Genomic DNA, 23,793 nt, shown 5'->3' with positions numbered 1-23,793 from the left:
TTAAAGTGGTGGGATGAAGAGAAGGATTAAGCAGGGAGCTGATGAGCTTAGAGAACAGCTCAAGGACTGGACATCATGATAAGGTCACACCAAAGATGGCAGATGATTAAGGGAGCTGAGAAGAACCAGGCAGTGGTCAGATGTCAGATGTTAGATTTTGGAGCCAGAAACTTTCTAGGTGACCGTCAGATCCAGGGGTGTCAGCTGACGCAGAGGTGAAAATGGTCATTAACAGTATGCTAAGCACAACACTAAATGCTTTAGATGGATTTTCTCACTAAATCTCTTAACAATACTTGTTTTACAGATAAGAAACTGAAGCACAGAGGGAAGGAACAGCTTGATCAAGGAGCCACAGCTAGTCACTGTCCGAGGCGGGGATATGCAGGTAGGTGGTCTTTTCCACTCTCAACTGCTACTCATAACACCCTGCTGGCAGTTGGCTGAGTCAGCTCTGTGCACATTGATGTCCCTCAGGATGATGACAGTGGTTGCGGTGGAGAGGAAGGTGATAAAACAGGACTGAGTCTTCTGTGCAATGCTGACTTGTACCAAAATGATAGCCACAGCACCAATCTGACCTTGCCAGGTCTACCCCCGTCCCTCTTGGCCAAGTCAGCTCTGGGCTTCACGGGCTAATGAGCCTCCCGCTGGGCATCTTACTCACCTTCCTGGTGGGCACTCAGCTCCGGGATGCAGTGGCTCTGTGTCTGTAGCTGGAGGCCACCCCCCGGCATTGGATTCAGGTCAGAGCCATCAGTGGTGAGGAGGAGAGTGGGGGAGGGATCAGCCTTGAAATATCACTGCTGCCCTGGCAGGAGGGAGCGTCTTCCTATTTTACTGTTGAGCAGGGCTCTGCATGGACGTGGGAGAGTAGGTGGCTCTGTGCTCTTCACCGCACTCCTTCATCAGGCCAAGATGCAGAGTCTCCCTGGGGCCATATTTTTCAAGAGGCGTCTGGGCCCCAGACACATTTCCAATCGTGTGGTTGCTTTCCTTGGAATAATCCTTTGGTGCAGTCTAGATCCAGATAAGTGATGTTGTGAATACTCTGGTTGTTCACCAAGTTTGTCCAATTGTTCCATTTTTTTTCCTGTTCTAATTTAAATCCCTTTCCCTCTCTGTTTATCCCATCATTAAGAGGCTGGAAAGGGGAGATAGAAATATCTGTATTCACTCGTTTATTTGGCAACTATTTATTGAATCCTTCAACAAAGACTGGAACGTGGGTTTTGGAGAAATGTGGGCTTGAGTTGAATCCTAGTTGTGTGTTATCCATGTAGTCAGGGGCCACATCATAACATGCTTTGGATGTCACAAATGAGCTAAATTATTAGCCTGTAAGTGCTGAGGGAGCTCTGCGACCATGGGAGCATATTTTACACTCTTGGATCGTCAGTTTCTTTTTCTGCGCAGTGGGGCTTTTGTATCAACTTGGCACGGCGTTCGTGAGAAATCAATGAGAAAATATTGCTAAGAGCCCCGTGCAGTGGCTGACAGACAGCTGCATCCAAAGCTCTTGCTTCCTCCTCCCTCTGATCCCATATATTTTTTGAACTGACAGGGGTATGCCAGTTCCCCAGATGAACAGGAGTGCTGGTGACATAGCAGTGGCCAGTAGGGAAGAGGTTTTCTGCATCTGCATGGTGGGTACCATGTTCATGCTGATGGCAAAAATCATTGCAGCCATGAGTGGCTGTGAGTCCAATGAACTCAGCTGAGAGATGTGAACATTTTGATTGGAACAAGAAGAGAGTTTTGAAGAGCTCATTTCAGAGCTCACTCCTTCAGTTTCTATCAGCAAAACTCTAGCCCCCTCCTTCCCCAGTTTTCCTGGTCTGGAACGGGCCTGATCAGGGGAGGTGGTGGGATCTGCTAGGCCCGCTGTTTGCCCAAAAATCCTGGATGCTGGATTTAACCAGGCCTGAAAGGGTCCGTGACGCCTTACAATTCAGGAAACTGCCATTGCATTCTTCACACCAGCTACATTTTCCAGATGAGCCAGGCCTGTTCTCTGCTGGCAGCTTCTATTTCAGCATTTCTGGACCCAGAATAAGGTCATGGGGCCTGATGGGGCCCAGCCTCGCTTTGGCTTTGTGGGAAGTCAATGTTCTGCCTCGGCCTTGCTGGGTATTGCAGTTTGGATATTATATCATCTGGCTTCCTGTCGTGTTTCTTCTCATCCACGTCGTGCCATTTGTTCAAACATAAGAAGCACTGTGATTCTGTGGAAAGAGCAAAGGATTTCGAGCGAGGCTGCCTGGGGTTGACTCCTGGCTTTCAACCTCTCTAAGTCTCTATTAGACCAACTCCACACAGAGCTTGTGAAGTCCAACGACATAATGCACGTGAAAATGCTGTGAAAATGCAAAGAGCTATACAGATATTACAGTTGTATTTATTATTACCCTTCAATTTATAGACCAACACCTACATTTTGAGGATAGGTTGCAAGAATGTCACAGATTATTAATCTGTCAGGCAATTAATAAAGAATAGGACTAAAAATGACTCAATATTTTATGCACTCATTAGTTGCCTTTAAAAGCAGTATTTGGTTGATCTGATCTGATGAGCTATAGATGACAAGTTTTGGGAACCTATTTTCAAGGTTTTTTCCATTTTAGTTTAGTTTTAAAAGTCAATGCATCATCCTCAATGACTTTAATGGAGATTAAGTGAATGAAGTTCACAATATCGTCAATGTTAATTAAAAAAACAATGTCAGAGCTGTCAGACTCGATGCATGGGAACTGGTAGGAAAAGTCGATGACCTGGCTTCTCAGCTGAAAATGGTAATTGCCCAAGGTTCCCCTTCTGCTTTGTCTCTGCCCCACCCACAAGAGCACCATCCTTCTGCACACTCTCTCCTCACTGTATCCTCTTCTCCTCAAGAATCTGTCATGGCTCCCTATTGCCCAGTGGGTTCTCCGGAGTCTGGATCGTGTCCTCTCTCTTTGACATTATTTCCCTGCTTTCTCCCTCTCATGATCTGTATTCTGGTATTTCTGTACTGTGTTCTCCTCAAGATTTGCTGTCAACTCGTGTGTTAGTTTTTGTAAGACTAGCAGCCCTGAGGGACCCCTTTGGCCGAGTGATGACATCGTGACATTCTATGCCATTCCTCCTACAAGAAGGATCTGCCTTATAAACTTGACTCAAGCCAGCCCCCCTTTCTGCAGAGATTTGTCCTAAGTAGTCCAGAGAGGAGGACCAGGCCCTTCAGGTAATACTCGGTCCACCCGTAACCAGTCAGAAAATTCTCCTAGAATGGGTGGGTTTAGAAGTTGATGAGAATCTAGTAACTAACCGTGTTCCAACAGGTCCCAGTTAGGAACAGTTGCCCCTCTTAGGAATGTGCTTTTGGTCACTATACATGTAGCTCATCTATCTTATCGACTGTGAGCAAGCTGGAACATATTTGACTCTGTCCAGTCACGCAGCTCCTATCACAGTGTCTGCATAGAACATATCGTCAATGACATTCACCAAAGGCACTAATATGCTCGCTTCTCATGGATCTTCAGAGGCCCAGGTCATTGAATCAGGAAAGTTCCCAAATGTTGGTAACCTAGGCTCTGCCCCCCTGGCACCCAGGAAGTAGGACTAGAGCACGAGGGCAGTGATCAGGGAGGTCTGTTCAGAGGGCAGATAAGTTTTCTATTGCTCTAACAAGTTACCATATACTTAATGACTTCAAATAACCCAAATTTGTATCTTACAGTCCAGTAGAAGTCTGACGCAGTCTCACTGGGCTAAAACCAGGGGCTGTGTTCCTTTCTGGAGCCTCTAAGGGAGAATTCATGTCCTTGCCTTTTCTAACTTCTAGAGACTGCCCACATTCCTCAGCTCCTGGTCCCCTTCCTCCATCCTTAAAGCCAGCAATGTGGTATCTCTCTGACCATTCTTCCATCATCGTGTCTCCCTCTGACTCTCCCCACTGCCTCCCTCTTCCACTTTTAAGGGCCCTGTGATTACATTGGGCCCTCCTGGAGAATCCAGGATAATCTCCCTATTTTAAGGTCAATCTATTAGCCATCTTAATTTCATCTGCAGCCTTAATTCCCCTTTGTCATGTAACCTAACACATTCACACATGCCAGGGATTGGGATGTGGACATTTTTGGAGGAGCCATTATTCTGCCTGCCACAAATAGATATGAGGACATAGGGCTCCCAAGTTCACTCTTCCTTTACCCAGAACGAAAACATTGACATATGTAAGACATATCCACACTGAAGTCTCATCTATTGAGAAAATGTGGGCCACAGTCTTGGTAAAACCCTTGACAAATCACTCAACCTACAAACCATCAACCAACCATCTGATGACACACATTTACTGATGCCTGCTATATACGAGCGATTCTGAGACAACTGGCTCTCATCGTGGGGGATGAGAGAAATGGACCTAAAGAGACAAGACACTGCGGTGAAGTGTTCAGAGAGGAGTGGGCACATCAGCTGACTCTTGGAGACACAGGTCATGCCAAGATGTTCATTGGTCAGACAAAGTAGGGAGGGCATTTCTGGCAGAGGGCACAGCAAGAGCAAAGCATAAAGGTGTAGACCAGCATGATATTTCCAGAATCAGCCAGTAGCTCTCTTTTTGCCATCTTGGAGCCTGTGGAGGGTTGCTGGGATCATGACTTCTAACACGCCAACCACATCTGGGGGGCTGTGGCCCAAGGCCATTTTTGCTGGCTGTAAGCTAGGTCTTTCAAACCAGAGGGTGCACACAGGTCTTCTTAAAATTGAAAGGATTTATGCCTGAGATGAAACTGAATTTTAGTTAGACAAGATATGTATTTATGTGTACAAAACAGTGACTCCTGGAGGCAAACTGGACAAAACCAGAGTAATGTGGGGAAAGGTAACTCGCTTCCATGGAACAATAGCCTGGTTTGTGCCAAATGCTGAAGCAACCTTCCTGCTAAGGCCATTGGGCATGGGATCCATGCAATGTTGTATCCCTTAAAGATTTACTTGTTTAAAAGGAAATGAATAAAATTCTGGGGAGAAAAAAGAATCACACAGCTGTTTGAGGTGATCTGACCAGAGATGGTTGGGGAACAGGTGATAACGGAAATCGATAAGAAGCAGGCATGTATTATAGGCTGAATTGAGCTTCCTTAAAATTCATATGTCAAAGTCTAGACTCCCAGTACCTCAGGATGTGACCATATTTGGAGAGAAGGTTTTTAAAGTGGTTATGAAGTTAAGATGAGGTCATTAGGGCAGGCGCTAATCCAATGTGACTATTGTCCTTCAAGAGGAAATTAGGACCCGGACACGTGCGCAGAGGAAAGACCATATGAGGACACAGGGAGAAGACGACCATTGACAAGCCAAGGAGAGAGACCCCAGAGGAAATCAACTCTTATGACACCTTGATGTCAGACTCCTAAGCCTCCAGAACTGTGAGAAAATACATTTCTGTTGTTTAAGACACCCATTCTGCGGTGCTTTGTTATGGCAGCCTTAGAAAACTAATACAGTGGGTAATAAAAAGAGAAAACCATAAAAATCATTGAGTGCCCTGCGTACTGGATGCTGTGACGCATCACCTACATCTCCTTTTACGTCTGGTGGCCTGAGTCCTCCAGTGGCTGGGAATACTGCTGGCAGACAGCTCTCAGCTATCAGCACCTCTCAGGAATTTGTCTTGGCTGGAGTTGCCTTGTCCAAGGTCATGCCCCCTTTCCCAGGGTAACCTGCATCCGAGACTTGCTGACATACAGGTATAAAGGCTTGGTCCCTTTGCTCAACTTGGTTCAACTCTGGAAAGTCATCTGGCTTCAGCGCTTCCCTTGGGGTTGACTGAGGCCTCTGTTGGGACTGCATCACAGCTTCTCCTCAGTCCTGCTTTCTTCCCATTTCTTCTCTTCTACATGGGTTGATCCCAAGAGTGCTCCCTAATACATTCCTGTATATTAACTGTTGTCTTAATGTCTGCTTCTTGAAGAATGCAACCTGTGACATCATATAACATCATATGGTTAGACCTGGGGGAAAGTAGGTGAAAGGGAAGGTGACAGAGGCCTGGATGTCAATGGTAATTCTTCACTCAAGTCTCCTCCTGGAGTCTCTACCCACCGGGAAGCTCAAAGCCATTCTAATATACAGAATGTGTTGTCCTGGCTTGACTGACATTTACTCCTTGCTCAGAGCATTGAAGGATGCTCAAGTCCAGTCCGTTTTCCAAGATGTGAGAGCCAATCAAGACCATGGGTGAATATATCATGAGTGAATGGGGTGGTGGCTTAATGCTCCAGTACATCCTCAGGGATTTAGAGATGAACCAGAGGACCAAATATGCACTTTCTCCTTACCCCCTGCAAGTGTCTCATGAGCTTAATCGACTGGGTGCAAGCTCTCACACACCACCCTTAACTAGCTGGGGCTCTCCCTTCACATCATGCCCCTAGTGGCCCCTGAAACTTTGCTAATGCATTTTCCTCTGACTGGGCTGTATTCCCTCTTGCTCGGTGACCTTTATTTACCTTATTCATCACTGGAGTCTCTTTTCTGCATTTACTGCTTCTAAGAAACGTTTACTGATGGCTCCCTCAGGCTGGGTTAGGTATATTTTTACAATATCTTTTTTTTTTTCATCCACTAGACCGTAAACTCCAACATGGTAGAAACCATGTCTTCTTAGGGATTTGGGGCAAAAGAAGCACTCACTCTTGTTCCCCTTTGAAGTTTGACCAGTAAAGAATAGATGCACAAAGAGCTGATTACCAAATGGGGATCCTTTTATCTACTTTAATAATGGTTGTCTAACACTCAATAACCATCACATCTAGAGACTCTAGTAAACTGTAGAGGAGATTGTAGCTTGGACCTGGGGCCCAGTGGTATCTCCTACTTGCTACCCTATATTTAAACTTTAGGATCTGCAAACTTGAGCAAACCCCAAGACGTATAGCATGACTTGGAGACTCTAAATTCCCAACCTTGTGAAATAGGACCATGGGCCTGCCTGCATCAACCATAGGAGTCACTGGGGGAGTAGAGGAGAGAGAGAGAGGGAAAATGGTGGGTTTGTCCCTGGAGAGGCAGGAAGTAGAAGGAAGATGAGTGGCACCAGAGCCTGGATGGCAAAGGGGAATGAAAGAAGGGTCATGTCTCTGAGACAGTCTCCCTGCTCACTAGGAGTATGCAGCTCATTGAATCTAAATTGACCAACTGAATTAGATGTTCCTCCTTTCACAGACAGAGGCGACTGAAAGGTGGAGAGAGGATAGAGGCCTCTCTAAGAACTTCCCAACATGGGAAAAGTGGATGGAGATGTGGCCTTTATGAGATGAAGTGGAAACGTGGGGGAAAAGCACATGCGACTTTCCATCCAGGCCTCCTGATCTTCATGTCCCCAGAAACCAAGATGAGACAGGCCCAAAGCAGGGATCGGTTAATGCTTCCTGACAGAATGGGAGAATGGATATCTAAATGGATAAGGAGTGACAGTTGCTGACAGATTTGTGGTTATGCACCTTTCTCTGTTTCTCTCAGTTACTAATTAACGTCCTTGGGCCTGTGTAGTAGTATAAATGTAACTCATTCTCAACTTTGCAAGTCTGTCACTGAAAGCCCCCTCAGAATCTCTTGCAACCTCACCTTTAGACACATCCATCATGAAGACGTGTTGTTATGTAAAATGTGCTCCTGCTAGGGGCCCAATGGGATATGGCCGGAAGAGAGGACTGGGAGCCTGGCCCTACTGCTATCCCAGGCAGTCAGGGCTCCTTGTCAGTGTGATGAAGTGAGCTCTATTTGGGGCCAAGCAGGCCTTGTTATCTGACAAGGGTCGATACAGTAGCGAAGTTGAATGCAGAGAGTAGATGGAAATCAATAACAGGTGGGTGCAGAGGCTTGGCTCCCTGTGCTCCATCCACTTACGGCAGAATGCACGCAGGGTGGATGCTCTGAGTAAGGACTAGGAAGAGACTGACCAGGGATAATGGCCCCGTAGAAGTGGATGAGGATTCAGGAACCAACTCCAGTCTCAGTAGAGAACTAGAAAGGCTACACAGGCAACCAGAAGCCAGCACCCCATGGTAGGAGTTGGCCAATCCAGACAGGGATTAGGAGGGGCGTCTTGGAAAGCAGGGTCTCTTCTTGGAACCCACAGTATGCAGCCAGCTCATCTGTTGGTTGCTCTGAGTCGGTGAGTGTGATGGGTGTGCTAGTTCCATACATTGGGGGAGAGTGGCTGACTCTTTACTATGCTGTGGTAGAGGCTGTGCTGTGATGTGCCTCTGAAGTCCCCATTCAGTGAGGATTTACTGTCCCAGCTGCTGGAGGGCTGTTGTCAGACAACATTGGTATCTGTCAACCTCTTTAAGGATTACAGAAAGCCACCCATCTAAGATCACGCCCCTTCTGGGGTGGCCCATCCAATACTGAATAGTCCACATAAGAGTATAAAGTATTTTGGCTCAACACAAAACAATGCTGAAGGGTCAATTCTAACTCCAGTTTCCCATGGGGTTGGTGAAATCTGCCATTGGGTTTGCATCACAAGCGAACAGCTCCCTCTGCTTCCTACCTCTGTTCCCTTCCCTTCCCCAGGTTTTAACCTGGAGGGCACTCTTAATAAACATCTGGAATGTTCAACATCTCAGCGTTTGCTTTCTGGACTACCTGACCTGGGACCCTCCTATTGTATTGTGCATTCTAATCTGGTTCGGGAAGACCCAGGTTGAGCGTGAAGAGGCAGGTCTGGGAGTGGTAGGAGAGGAGGGGCCAAGTTTGCTCGAGATAGGATCTAGAGTAAGAGTCTCCCTGACAGAATTTGTTCAAGGTCTGGTTTGTGGTGCTGGTGACATCTTATTCCAGTGATGTTCACAGGCGATGCTATAATGTGGAAAAGGATGATGGTGGTGACCCAGAAGCAGATGCCTGATGTTTTCGGGACCAATGACCTGTTGGATCCTGAGCCCAGTCTTAGGATAATTCTATCTCCGACAATCAGATGGTCCATCCATCAGCAGATATTTCTCAAGCACTTTGACGAAATTTGGAAAGTTGTACAACTGATTCTGAAAATGGCAACTATAATATAAGTGTCGTGGTTACACCCATTAATGTGGCCTAGAATGGGCAAGTATGGATTTGAGTGAAATTCCATCTGGAGGGGAGGGAGGTTCTTTGCCAGGTTCGCTCTTGGGTAATTTCCTTTCCTCTGAGTCCATGAATCTGCATAATGGAGAATAAAACCCCTATTTCTCAGATTTGTCTTGGAAACTGGAAAAACATCTCCCTTTGTCCTGCCTCCATCCCACACAGCCTCTGGGAAGTTACACTCCTCATATATTAATTTCTTGTGAATAAGTAATTTTTTTGAGCACCTCCTATATGCCAGGTACTGTGCTAAGAACTGGAAAAACAGAAAATAGAAAAATATAGACTTGCTCTTGAATAGCTCTCAGCTTCCTGTGGGAGGCAGACACAAAAATAATAGAAACCATGGTGGCATTGGGGTTCTGTTAAATGGTATATGATTAAGGAACTGAAGAATGCCTATGGATGGCTCGGGCCCACAGCCACCCACACAGGTCCCAATAAAGTGTATACGTGACATACACACAAACAAAGGAAGCAAAAGACAACGCAAAGTAACCCAATTTTGTTAACTGGACAGAGAACACCCAGGAAGCCAGACTGAACTGTGTTGAGCCCCCGGATTTGGTAACATACTAAGGGTTCACAGGAAAGAGAGCAATGAAGTCTACTTTGTTCCAGCATCTCCCATGCCCAAAGCCAAGTTTCAAATGTTTTATCCTCCGGATGCAAGGTGCCCACAGGGAATTGCAAGCCACTTGGTGCTACTGGAGGCCGAAGATGACAGAGCATCAAGAGACGAGACTGAACCCCTGGCAGGTCACCAAGGGCAATGCTATCTGTAGTTTCTCATTTCTCCTGAGAACAAGTGGTTTGAACTTGAATGTTTATCAAAATCACCTGAGGAGCTTTAAAAGAGGTGACTCCATGGCTGGTGCCTGGACAGTGGTTCTCAGTTGGGTAGGGGGCAGTGAGAAAAGGTTGGCAGGGCATGGGAGAGTCAGGGCTCTAGGTCCCCAACTCTTGTGTGCAGACTTGGGAGAATGATGGGGTTTGGATGTCTCATAGGGGTTGGTCAAGTCCACTGGAATCAGGTGGATTACGGTTGCCAGTGATGGAGATTTCTGGAAGCCATGTAGGAATACAAACTTTTCATGAGAGGCCGGCATCATTCCCAAAGCCTTACACTGCCTTGGCTTTAGGGGTGTTAGGATGAAGTAGGAAAACATTCAAATGTTCAAATAAGCCCAGTAATGAGGACTCACTTCCTCTTGAGATCACTGGTCCCATTCTGGGGTCTTGTGACTGTTAGAAAGTCCTTCCCCAGCCCCTGCCCTCCATCCACGGGTTCCTATTCTATCCCTCAGCATTGGTGGAGTGAGCCCGAATCTGTGACACTTGGGGCCTGTTTTAGCTGAAATTAGTAATCGATGAAATCTATGGTCAATAGGCACAGGGCAAAATAAATAGTCATGAAGGTGACCATCCCTGATTTAATGATAGTGATTCATCATGTTAAGCAAAGTGCTATTGGCCCCAGATATCGGAATCAGATCCTCCAGCAGGGAGATGGCGCTGCCTGGGGACGGGGAGAGTGGGAATGCATGTGGGACCTCAGGAACATTAGTTCTCCTGGTGCCCCTGCATGCAAAAATTGGGCCCCCCAGCAGCAAAGCTGTTACTGAGCAACATTTATAGGTTACATTTGTATGGAAAAATGATTAACATAAACACATTTAATGTCCAAAAACACAAGCGCTGATTGTTCAGTGAAGAAAGTATTAGGAAACTCATTAAGAAATATGTTTTTTTCCCTTGCTTTGGCCTAAGCATCACAATTAGCATCCACACCCACACAACATGCAGATACAATTGTGAAATGAATTTTGAAAATTGAGTCCCTCAAGCTTTCTGGTTCCCATGCCAACTGTGTACCTTTGATGTCACTTGGATCTTGATTGCATGAAAAATACTTCTTGTTCTAGCCTTTTCATAGTTTCCTAAAACATGTGGCTGGCACTTTGTGCTTTGTGTGTGAAAAATAAGGCTCTATGGTTTAAGCCACTTGGTGGCTAATTTTGCTACCTGCAACCAAAAGCACCTGTGCTCTTTGTCCCGACGACTCCTGCCTTTGTGGGATCTCCTTCTCAGCAAATCTTCCCTCTTTTTGCTTGTTTAAGGTCTCAGCCTGGAAGCCCACTTAACCTCTTGCTCTTCCCACTTGCCCCCAAGGCACCATCTCTCTTCTTTTACCCCAAATTTATCAAGTTGACTTACACACTTGCATCTTTGGCTTTCCAATGCACTGTCCTCTCTTGTTCTGTAATAGGACCTCCATCCCTTTACTGGAGCCTCTCTTGAAAGTCTTTAGAAAGGTCCAAGTTGCCAAAGCCAATGGTTCCATTTCAGTCTCCCTAATCTGGTGATGTTCACTTTCCAGCTTTTCCCTAAAGCTTTTCCTTCCGTGGCTTCATGAAGACTTCAGGCTGTGGACAACATCTAAGCTCTCTCTCCTTTCTCCCTCTTTCTCTCACTTAAAAATCAGTTTCCTCTGAACATCTTTGGTCCTCTTCTTCTCTTTCTCTGCATTATTTCCTTTGTCCATCTTATCTCTGGGTTTCAGGAAAGACTTCCATGTGGGTGGTGCCCTCATCTTCCTACCAGGTCCTCACCTTTAGAACTAGGTGTCTCACAACCCACTGGGCACCCCAACCTATGTGCCCAGATGCACCTCAAATACATCTGAAACCAAACTCTTCACATGTTCTCATGAGCCTATTGTTTTTAGGGCCTGGTCGTGGGGCTCTGGTCTGGTCTCTGGGGGCCAAGTCTACAAATATGTCTTAGTTTTACTACCAAATTCCTTTACCAAGCTAGAGCTCTATAATGTCAGAGCAAGAAAGAAGTCAGGCTACCTGGCTGCAGGGCCCTCCAGGTACAGAGGTAATGCTTTATCTGGGGTCTGACTGAGCCCACGGTGACTCCCAGGACCTTGAGTTGAGCTGAAGCAGCAAGCAATGGTCTTGTGTCTCCCACCAGCAGTTGAGGAGAGGTGGAGAGGTCAAGAAACAAGCAGGTCCTGAATCTTGACTTATTCATCCTGTTACCTCTGTCTTCCTCTCACTGAAGTGCAGAGTCGCTGCAGGCAAGGATGTTTTCTTTGCCTCGCTGCTTGATCCCCAGCACCCAGAAGAGTGCCTGGTGAGAACGCTCAGTAAACATTTGTTGAATGAATATACTGAATTGGTTAAATAAATTCTTAGCAGATTCAAATATAGAAATAAATTGCAGCAACTTGAGATTCTTGGATGGTTAATTTCTGTTTAGTTGAGGTTTTCTGTTTCAGCCCTTTGGCCTTGGAGTGTCACTGAGGTTAAGCACCCGGAATGGGGAGGCTCATGGCTTCTTCAACAAGGCAGTTCCTGAATAGCCTCTGGCTAGATAATATTGGAGAACCTTCAAAATATGCATGTCAAGTGTGAATGCCAGGCAGCCATTATCAGGAATGTTGTAAAGCTGAGCTTATTATTTTTAGTACCAAGAGAAGACAAGAAACCTTACAACCCATAGAGGGACAGGACCACAGCCTTGTACAGATATGTGAGTTGCTTGGCACCTTGAAATAACTCCTACCTTGTCTTCCTTTGTCAAAATTGTGTTTGTGTCTGTTTTGGGGAAGATGATGGTTTTTGTGGGAAAAGCGTAAGTCCAGTGACACGTGAGATCCCTAGATATTGCGCGTCCTGATGATGGGGAGCATTGCTGAGAACATAGCGGGGCAGCTGGAAAGGCATTAGCTGGCCTTTTGAAAAGCCCATGCAAATGAAGTGCCATCCCAGATGGCAATGAGCCCCCTTGGTTTTGGGTCATTAGGGAGCTTTCAGGGGCTGCTAGCCTGTTCTCCCTACTCGAGCCCCTGAATCTCCATGGAACCAGCGTGTATTGGTGCTTTATAGTATTCTCTGAAGGTTTTCCTTTCCTTCGTGACAACACAAGGACTCGCTGAGGCTGCCTGGGTCCCCACCAAGGCATGTTCTTGATAGTGGTTTCTATGTCACTCTAAGCCCACCATGACGGGTGACCCGCAGAATAGTTCTGATCTTCTTTCGGATCCTTCTTCATGGGGCAATTGGTATCACCTTTAGGCGGCAGTGGCTCTGGGGAATGTCTCTTCTCTGGACTGGTCAGATCCTCTTCTTTCATTGTTCCAGCTTCTCATTCCCTGAGTCTCTTCGTCCTGATGCCTCATGTTGGAACATCACTTTCTTGTCTTGGGTAATCCCCAGCCTTTCTGTCTGTAATTATACAAAAGAAAACAAAAACAAAAATAAAACTCTCTCTTTACTGACACTAACTGGGTCAAATAATTTCAAGGCTATTCGTAGATACCCTAAACTGCGGCGTCCACCCATTTATATTTGCCTCATCAATGAATGAGAGTAATGATCTCACCACAGCTTTGCCAGCTTTGAGTATTATTATTTTTTATTAGTCTTCGCTAAATTCAAAGACAACCATTACTGGTTCAGTTTTATTTCTTTAATTATCCAAGAGGTTGAGGAATTTTTCATATGTTGATTGGTTATTTGCATTTCTTCTCTTGGGACTTATCTTTCACTTCCATGAGTTAATGTTTTTGGTTTCCTCTCGATGACTTCATAAATCAAAACAGCCAACAGTCAGACTCACGTTAGTCTATCTGTGCTGCATTGTGATCGCATTTCCTTCTCTTCTTGTTCACCATGCACAGAATTCAGCCTGGACTCAACACTCGACAGGAGCGTGCAGATGGAATACCTACTATTTCATTCATACATGTGTATACACACATATATATGTGTGCATGTGTATATACACACACACATGCATATTAATCACATATATGTGAATATTTAAATATATGTATACATATACATATATATGTATATAGCCTCAATATGAAACTATATTCAACTTAAAGTGTGTGTCAGATGTTAATGGAGAAGATTAAGAGTTACAGCTTTATTAGTAAGCGTATTCTCAAGTCGAGCCAACGTGAGAGCCTGTGACTCAAAAAATATTTTATTTATTTTTTTTATTTTTTTTTTTAAAGTTTTTTTATTTTTTCCTTTTTCTCCCCAAAGCCCCCCGGTACATAGTTGTGTATTCTTCGTTGTGGGTTCCTCTAGTTGTGGCATGTGGGACGCTGCCTCAGCGTGGTCTGACGAGCAGTGCCATGTCCGCGCCCAGGATTCGAACCGACAAAACACTGGGCCGCCTGCAGCGGAGGGCGCGAACTTAACCACTCGGCCACGGGGCCAGCCCCAAAATATTTTATTTTTTCAACTACTTTGTAAACCCCTGAAAATTAGCCTCTGGATCCAGCATGATAGAAATTGCACTGGTCTTTAATGGGAGCCCCTGGTGTGCTTCTAATTATATTCTGGAAAGCCCTTCTGGTCTTGGTGCTCTCAGTGAGCCACGTCTCCCGTCAGATGAAAGGCTAGGAGCCAGTGCTTTGGTGTGTAAGTGATGTTCCCCTTGTTTCTTCAAAATCTATAATGCTATATTTATGCCACTTCCTGAAGTGGTGGGTTTTGTCAGATAAAATACGAACCTGTGGGGCTGGCCCGGTGGCATAGTGGTTAAGTTCGCATACTCCACTTTGGCAGGCTGGTGCTCACCGGTTTGGATCCTGGGTGTGGACCTACACCCTACACACTGCTCACTGGGCCATGCTGTGGTGCCATCCCACATACAAAATGGGGGAAGATTGGTAAAGATGTTAGCTCAGCGACAATCTTCCTCACCAAAAAAACAAATGAACCTGTGACCAGTGCCCATTCCTTCCACCGATGTTTGCGTCTGTTTCTGGGGTTTGCACGGAGGGCCTGCTTTGGGCAGGGCAGGAACTCAGGAAGCAGCGGGGCTCCCAGACCTAGGTACCCCTGGAAGAGCTATCTGGGCTTCGTATGAAGCTAGCAGAACCTGCGTATTTGTGAGGCGCACATTGTGATGGCAACACTGCTGTGTTTCTCAGGCCATGGAGCCAGGAGACTAGGTGTGGAGGGCAATGCAAATCGCTTTTATGATAAAGATAACTTATTCAATAAATCCCGTTTATGAAAGTGTTCGCAAAGTGGCTGTTACACGTTCAAATGCCCCATCGATCTTCTTCCTCTCCCCACCGTACATCCTGCCCTTTCCTCCTCTAACCTTTAGGCTCGCTCTCTCACTCTTCCTCCTCCCTCCCTCACTTCTTTTTCTCTCCTGTTCCCTTATTTGTTCCAGGAAGCACAAGTGGTGGCTGCCACAGACTGAGCCCATGTACCTCTGGCCTTTGCACCCACAACTGGCTATAGGCAACGCCATGTCCATCAGAAGTTCTGTGCCCATCCCAGTTACTGATTCAGCCTTCCCCTCCAACTCACGCACCTCACTTCCACCCTCTGCCCTCCCTGTCATGGTTCTTTGACCCTGTCCCCAACCCACTCTGTGAGCATACCTCCCCCACCCCACCCTAGGATTGTGGCATCAGCCTTCCTGCTAGGGACTGAAAGGGACCTCTGCCTCAAGTGGTCCTTCTCGGGACAGACTCCTGTTGGTTTCCTCTCTGGCTAGCAGACCTTGCACTTGTACTCTTGTGTCCTAGTCTTGCACACTCCTAGGTTCAGCTTGTTCACTGGTTCAGGGAGGAGATGCTCAAACTCTTGGCTTCTGTCCTGTGGGGCCCCTTCCGGGTCGGCTGCTCCCTTGGCTTTCCCAACAAGACAAGGACATTAGTGACCACATACCTTTAGATGGAGGAAGATGATATCCTTTTAGGAAACATTCACTCAACATACCTTTCTAGATATTTGTTGCATACTGGTGCCAGGCTAGGGGCCGGGGTGTCTTTCTGAGCTGGTCAGTCTGTGCCTGGACTTAGGCTCAGCTCCAGGGCCAGCATTTGTGGAGGGGACCCCAGAGTGGAACAGCTAAGAGGGTGGCCAGGTCATTGAAGACACTTGTAAGCAAGGGTTGTTAGTTAGCTCTGCCTGTGGGGCCTGTCATTTCCCGGCACTGTGTTCCTGGGTCCCAGCCTAGAGCTGGTCAGCTGTGCGTGTAATCAGTGCTTGCTGAGTCGGTGAGTGAACGAACCGTGTCATGAACGGAACGGTTGAAGGACTGGTGTTGTCCAGCCAGTGAAAGAGGACTGAGGGACTTTAATGGGATCCTTGAAGCATGGTCACATCAAAGCGTTTCATGTGATGCCGAAGGCCTGCCCTGGGATTAAAGGGTAGCAGTTATGGCGATGAAGATTTCCACTCCACATCGAGAAAGCACAGTTGTTTACCGTGGAGATGGGCTGAATCTCGGGAGGATGGACTCCTTGCCACTGGAGATATTCAAGTGGGAGACACCACGTGACCTAACTGTGACGCTGTGGAGGGGAATTCTTATATGGCTCCAACGATGCAAGTTGTTAATTGCACGCCTATTGTGTGCAAGGGACTCTATCAGGCTCTGTGCTTGGAGAGACAATGAAGCCCTTTGTCCCCAAGAAGGGCTCTGGCAGCTTCCTTAATTTGGTGGTCACTATTAGATGGAAAAGGCATACAGGACTCCCCGCACTGCAGACGGGGAGACTGAAGTCAGGAAAGTGAAGAGCCTTTCTCTAGCGGCGTCCAGCAGCGAGTGCACGTAGGGGCCAGGCCCGTGGGAAAGGCTCACTTGCACTTGCTCATTCAGTCTGCCATCGGCCCTGGGATGAAGACGTGAGTGTTTGGGCTCTAATCCAGCATCAACCTGCACTTGCCCAGACTCCCGATCTAGTGCTCTGCCCATTATAACAATTCACAAAGACAAGGTCCAGACCTGTGGCCATGAAGTGCCAGAGACTCAGCAGCTCAGGGCTGGGAGTGAGCAAGAGACTGGCAACAGGTGGAGGCTGACGGGGAAGGAGACTGATGCTGTCTGAGCTCACGGAGGGCCAGGCAGAGCTTCACCTGCGACAGCTGATCGTATCTGGACAACACGCATGAGAGTTAGATGTTTTTACTGCCCTCTACAAATGATGAACCTGTGGCTCAGAGAGGTTAAGTGATTTGGTTAACATCACACAGGTAGTAAGAACTGGGGCTGAGGTACTTCTCTTACCACCATTACCACTACTACAATGACTCTTCTTGCTACCACCAGTACTAGTACTACCATTGCTACTAGGAGTACTACATGCTACTATGATTTCTACTACTACTACGATTACTAATTTTACTACCATGGTTACTTGTCCTGCTATTATGACCACTAATCTTACTACCACGATTACTAGCCCTCCTGCTGTGATCACTAGCATTCTGATTACTGTTTCTCCTCCTCCTTCTGATGATAAAGTGTTGAGTTATTGAGTCTTGAGTACTCCATGTAAGCTCTTGGACTAAGCCCTTTCAAATCTATTTTATTTCATTTTCACGACAATTCAGTGAGATTTATACTACAAATATTACCCAAAAGCTGATGGTTGGCCCCACATTGTGGGATAAATATAGGCATCTCTGATCTACAAGAAAAGGATGGGAGATGGAAAGCGGCGAACTAGGAACGAGTTTCCATGGGTCCTAAAGTATACTCACATGTTTATCTTAAGCATGGGATCTGAAAAGAAGCACAGCCTATTTTCACAGGAGCTTTTGCTTAGATTGGTCTCTCCAGAAGTCAGTCAGATAAGGTCTCCAAAAAAAAGAAGAAAGAATGCTACTACCAGTTAGAAGAGCGGTCGTTATTTTTGTGTGCTCGTCGCTGGCCAGGTTTTACGTCAGATGCTCTGCAGGCGCTGTCTCTTTAACTCCCATGCCAGGAGCTGGGTCCTGTCACCCCCGTTTTACAGATGTGGAAGCTGAGGCTCAACGAAGGGAAGGAGCTTGTCCAAGGTCACATCTCCAGCTGGACATGTGCATGCGTGGGACCTGGTCCCTCCGGATCTTCATCTCTGGCCCCTCCCACTCCAGCATCGGGCCTCTGCAGCAGAATTAAAATGTAAATCAAAACATAATTGGCTTTGTGTGCACAGTTTAGATAAGATTTACTTTTGAAGAATGACTTTGTGTTCTAACCCAGCAGGCCCAGCTCCACGAGGCCCACTTGTGCTTAATAATGGCCGGGGAGCCGGGCCATAAATATTGCAAACGATGCAGCTTGAATGAAATGCCCTATGAACCGTAATAAAACCCCCCGTGATTAATGCCAGAACGCGCTCTGTTCATATTAGACCTGCAGTGGCTTCCCTGATGAGATCAATACAGCGTGGCAGAGTGATCCTAATAGAAGTGTTATTATCTTTTAATCTTCGGGAAAATGCCAACTTTTGGAATCCGTCATCAGGCCGCCTGCTTTATTTTCTTGGTGCAACCTTGAAGGCAGTTGTTTTCCCTGAAATGAAGACACATTAGAGTCTTTTCAAGGATTTATCAATAATAGGACCTGGTCCTTCTTTGCAGGGCCCAGAGCCCAAAGGCAGATTTGTATGCAGCAAGTCAGAACTGGTTACGGTGACCTTTGCTGTCGGTCGCTATTTTCCCAGCAGACAAATGCCTCTGGAGAGTGAGTGGTAAAGACAGATATTCATGGGGGGAGACGGAGAGGAGAGGGAAATAACACCAGCAACAAATCACCTGGGGAGGGTTTGAGGAAGCCAGGCGTGTCCCCTGTTTAGGACTCCGAGGCAGAAATGGCCTTCATGGCCCCAAGCAGGCAGCTGTCGCCTTTTCTGCAGCTTCTGCAGGTCTCCAGGGACCGGAGCTTAGTGGAACTGGCTGTGAGCCATGGTGGAAAATGAAATGCCACTGCCCTGTAGCGAGTGTCCTGGCAAGAAGGAAGGAAGACAAGAGTCTCTTGGCCTCGTGCCTCCAGGGGTGCTGGACCATGGGTCCACAGGATGTGGGGGAGGCTGTGGATGGGGTCTGACGTCATTGTGGTAACTCCTCCCTAGCAAGCTTAGGTGAAAATGAACCAACTTATTGGTGACAATGCTAGGAAGCCTGTAAAGGGGACTAGCACCCTTTCTGTGTGTCCTGAGTTCTGATGGAGGTGCCACCCAAGGCCTGGCAGACAGCCACAAAGAAAGGCAGCAGAGCCTCTGAGAAGGAGAAATCCTTGGTGCCTTCCTTCTTCCTCCTCTGCTTAAAGGAGCACACACAGCTCTGAAAGGTAGCCTTGGAGGAGACTTGGGCATCATCTGGTTGTACCCGTATCTGGTGCATAAGGGGAAACCAAGGCCCACAGTGGAGAAATGACCGAGCAGTGCTCACAGCATGCTATCCGGAGGGCCATGTCTCCTTGGCTTCTGCTGAGGGCTCTGTCTATCTCAGCTTGCTTCGTGCTATCACTCAGGGACCCAGGCTCCTTCGCTCTGGGGCCTCTGCCATTCACTGGGGCTTCTGAGTCCTGCGTTTTATCATCAGTATCGAGCCAGCAGACAAATGAAGTAGGAGCATGGAATGAAGAGGAAATATGAGGACCAAGGAGTATATATGAGACCTATACACCGTTTGCCCAATTCCATTGGCCAAAACTCAGTCATGTGGCCCCTTCTAAAAGCCAGGTGCTGGGATGTGTCATCCACCAGTATGCCACAGAAGGAGGGGACAGGAAACTTGTGAACCACTAGCTTATCACAGCTGCAGCATCCTCTTGTATAAAATAGGGGTGGAGACTACCTCCTCATTGGGCCACAACAGGGGCTAGAAGGAAATGAAAGGTATGAGAGTCTCTGACGATTAACGCTAATTGTGCTTTTAATGTTAATCCTGCCCCTTTGGTTTTACCAGTCCCTCCTCCTCCAGTGGACTAGAGCCTTGACCCCAAGTCTGAGTCTTCCCTGCAGCTCTGTGGGGCTGGATTCCTGGTGGCTGGGCTCTCTCCTTTGGAGGGATAGAGACAAGGTACCATCTACATTCTGATCTGGCCTTGGAGGTGGCCTTGCCTTGCTTGACCAGCTCACTGGAGGCTGTCGGTGAGACTCTCCACCTGTCCAGGGGCCCTTTTCTCCTGCCTCTGACTCCTTCCCTTCACTTTGCCCATCACCCTGAGATGGGCCTGTGATCTGGGCTCCTTAGATTCAACTTTGCCACACCTAGTGTGTTCCGGGAGTCACAGTGAGCTGCCTGGTGCCCCATTCTCTTAAACAAAAAATACCGACAGCATTGAGGGGGATTATCTTTCGGCTTCTTCACTTATGACCCCATGACCTCGAGCACGTGACCTTGCCTCTTTGAGCCTCACTTGGATTATAAGAATCCTGTAAAGAGAGCAACCAAGACACACATTGAAAGGAGAAAACAAAGTCATAGTTGAGTCATGGTTGTGAGCCTGCTGAGCACAGAGCCCAGGGCAGAGCAGGGTGGGGGGAGGGTTTGTCTCAGAGATTGGCAGCGTGAGCTGATGCCCCACCTGCTGATGTTCCTCATTTTTCCCACCTTGGAGCTCTGGGTGCTCTGTGAGGGTGATCACAGCGGCAGAGTGGATAAGGTGGGGTTGGGGGACCATGACCATAGTCCACCGCTCTCCAGGGTGGTGCTGAAGGATGTGGAGTCCAACACTTTCTCATGCCCCTTTCTCCCAGAGCTCAGCTGGATCATGTGCTCGTTTGTCCCTGGTCCAACTGGAGGGATGCCCTGGCAGCCCTCGGCTGAGGAAATCCGTGTTCTTGGCTGAGCGCAGAATTGAGGGGAGCTTTTAGTTTTCCGGGATGTTACTACTACAAACCAAGCCTCTGCACCCTACAGAGCTTTGAGCACCAGGCAGATGGGCTCTGAGTAAACTCCTCAGAGATAAAAGGCAGACAGGACCGATGAGAACAGTCATGGCGTGGAGGTGTGTAGATTCTTGCCTTGTGATATAGCTCCTTTCTGTTGTACCCCCGGGCCATCTGTTCTTCCTTTATTGAGGTACTTTCACTTTTATGGCACCTTGAGTTTAGGATGGTGCTCTCAAAGGAGGCCAGAGCTGTGCTGACGGGAGAATTCCAGCATGTTTCCTATTCCCTGCTGTTTAAGTACTTGTACACCTTGGTGCCTTGGCTCTGCTGTTCACCAGGTCAGTCATGCCCTGCTCATCTGTCCTCATTCTACCTTTTTCAAGGTCCTACAGAAATGTCACAGTTCTCAGGAAGCCTCTGATGGTCCTTGAGTTAGAGGAGGCTGCTCCTTTCTCCAAACGCACACATATCATCCTCCTGTTTACCTTGTGGCAGGTCTCACGTTGTCTGGTAGATATGTTAGTGTACATCTTCTCCCTTTAGCTAACCATACTAATAATTATAATTATAATACTAATAACAGCCAACTTTTTACTGATCTCTAGGTGCTATGAAATTTACTGTCATTATCACAGTTAATCCTCATAATGACCCACCATCCGAATCACCAAATTACAGATGAGGACACTGAGTCAGGCAGAGGTTAAGGAACTCGTTGAAGGTCCTCTAGCCAGTGAATAGTTGTTCCAAGATTTACTCCAAACTCTCATGACCTCCAAGTCTGTGTTCTTGACCACTGCAACTTGTCTTCAATTTGACTATAACGTTAAGTTCTTGTAGATAACCGATTTGGCCACAGCATCTCAGGCAGAGCATCCAGAAGAAAGGATGGGCTTTGGAATCAAAAAGTTCCAGTTGGAATCACCCTCGTGGCTTGAGGACCTTGGGCAATCTATCTGAATACTTTTTTCCTCCTTTTTTCTTCTGTAAAATATAGAGAACTGTATGTATCATGCAGGGTATGATGTGGTGAGGCTTAACTGAAATCAAGCACGTAAAGCCATTCCAACAGTGTTCCACAGGTAACAGGATTAGCTAATATTTATCAAATACTTGCCCTGAGCTGCATGCTTTTCTGTGTGATTCATATGGATTAACTCATTTAACCCCTCATAAAAACTCAGTGACTGGAATGCCTATGGTAATATCAGACAAAGTAGACTTTAACACAAAAAATATTACTAGATTTGAAGAGGAGTGTTTCATAATGATACAAAGATCAATCCATCAGAAAGCCACAAGTATAAGCATGTGTGCACCCAGCAACAGAGCCCAACAATACATGAAGCAAAGACTGATAGAACTGAAGGGAGAAACAGACAATTCAAAAAATAAAAGTTGGAGATGTCAATACCCCATTGAAAAAAAACAGAGAAGAATCAAATTACCAAAACCAGAAGTGAAAGAGGGGATATTACTACTGACCTTACATTAAAAAAAAAAAAGAACCCCCCCCGCCCCATGACAAAGTATAAGGGAATACTATGAACAGCAATATGCCAATAAACCAGGAAAGAGAAGATTTGAACAACCCTATGCACAAATTAGACCTAACAGATCTTTATAAAACACTCCACAAAACAACAGAATATATTTTTCTCAAGTACACATGGATCTAAAGAATCTACCATATTCTAAGCCATAAAACAAGCTTGAATCAATGTGAAAAGTATTGAAATTGTACAAAGTATGGTCTTTTGTCACAGTGGAATGAAATTGGAAATTAACAACAGAAAGATATTTGGGAAATTCACAAATACGTGGAAATTAAACAACATACTACTAAATAACCAGTAGGTCACAGAAGAAATTACAAGGAAAATTAGAAAATACTTTTAAATGAATGAGAATAAAGACAGAACATACCAAAACTTATGAGATGCAGCTAAATCAGTACTTAGAGAGAAATTTGTTGCTGTTGATGCCTATATTTATTAAAAAGAAAGGTCTCAACAACCTAACCTTCTACTCTGAGACACTAAAACTAGAAGAGCAAACAAACACAAAGCAAGCAGAAGGGAGGAACTTATGAGGATTAGAGTGAAAATTAATTCAGTGGAAAATAGAAAAACAGTAGAGAAAATCAATGAAACCAAATACTGGTTCTTCAAAAAGATCAACAAAATTGACAGACCTTTAACGAGGCTAACTAAGAAAAAAATAGAGAAGATTCAAAATGCTAAAATAAAAAGTGTATGAGGGGACATTACTACTGACCATACAGAAATATAAAAATAAAAGAGAATACCTTGAACAGCTGTATGCCAACAAATTAGATAACTTAGATTAAATGGACAAATTCCTATAAAGATACAAACTAAAACTGACTCAAGAAGAAATAGAAAGTTCCAAATTGACCTTTAGCAAGTAAAGAGATTGAATTAGTAATTAAAAACTTTCTGACAAAGAAAAGTCCAGGGTTAAATCACTCCACTGATAAATTCTACCAGACATTTAAAGAAGAATTAATACCAATTATTCACAAACTTTTTCAAAAATTAGAAGAAGAGACACACTTCCCAACTCTTTTTATGAGTTTGGTATTACTTAGATACTGAAACTCAGCAAAGATATTTCAAGAAAAGAAAACTACAGATCAATATCTTTTATGAATTTAGATGTAAAAAACTTCAACAAAATACTGTCAAATCAAATCCAGCAGTATATAAAAAAGGATTAAACACCATGACCAAATTGGATTTATCCTAGGAAAGCAAGGTTGGTTTAACATTCTCAAACTCAATTAATTTAATATACCGAATCAATAGAATAAAGGAAAAAAAAAATCACGTGATCATCTCAAAAGATATAGAAAATGCATTTGACAGAATTCAACCCTCCTTTGTAATAAAAACACTCAACAAAATAGAAATAGAAGGTAACTTCCTCAACCTCATAAAGGGCATCTATATAGAAAACCCACAGCTAACATCATACCTAATGGCAAAAAA

At 45.8% G+C, this 23,793-nt stretch overlaps 1 pseudogene; it reads left to right on the top strand.

The window, feature by feature from the left end:
• The first annotated feature begins 4,645 nt into the window (after positions 1-4,645).
• LOC103542620 (large ribosomal subunit protein eL33 pseudogene) lies at positions 4,646-5,004 on the top strand (annotated as a pseudogene).
• Positions 5,005-23,793: the final 18,789 nt, after the last annotated feature.

This window comes from Equus przewalskii, chromosome 3 (genome assembly GCF_037783145.1).
Source record: "Equus przewalskii isolate Varuska chromosome 3, EquPr2, whole genome shotgun sequence".
Taxonomy (NCBI): Eukaryota; Metazoa; Chordata; class Mammalia; order Perissodactyla; family Equidae; genus Equus; species Equus przewalskii.
Note: the sequence above shows the minus strand (reverse complement) of the source record. Positions and strands in the feature narration are given on the sequence as shown.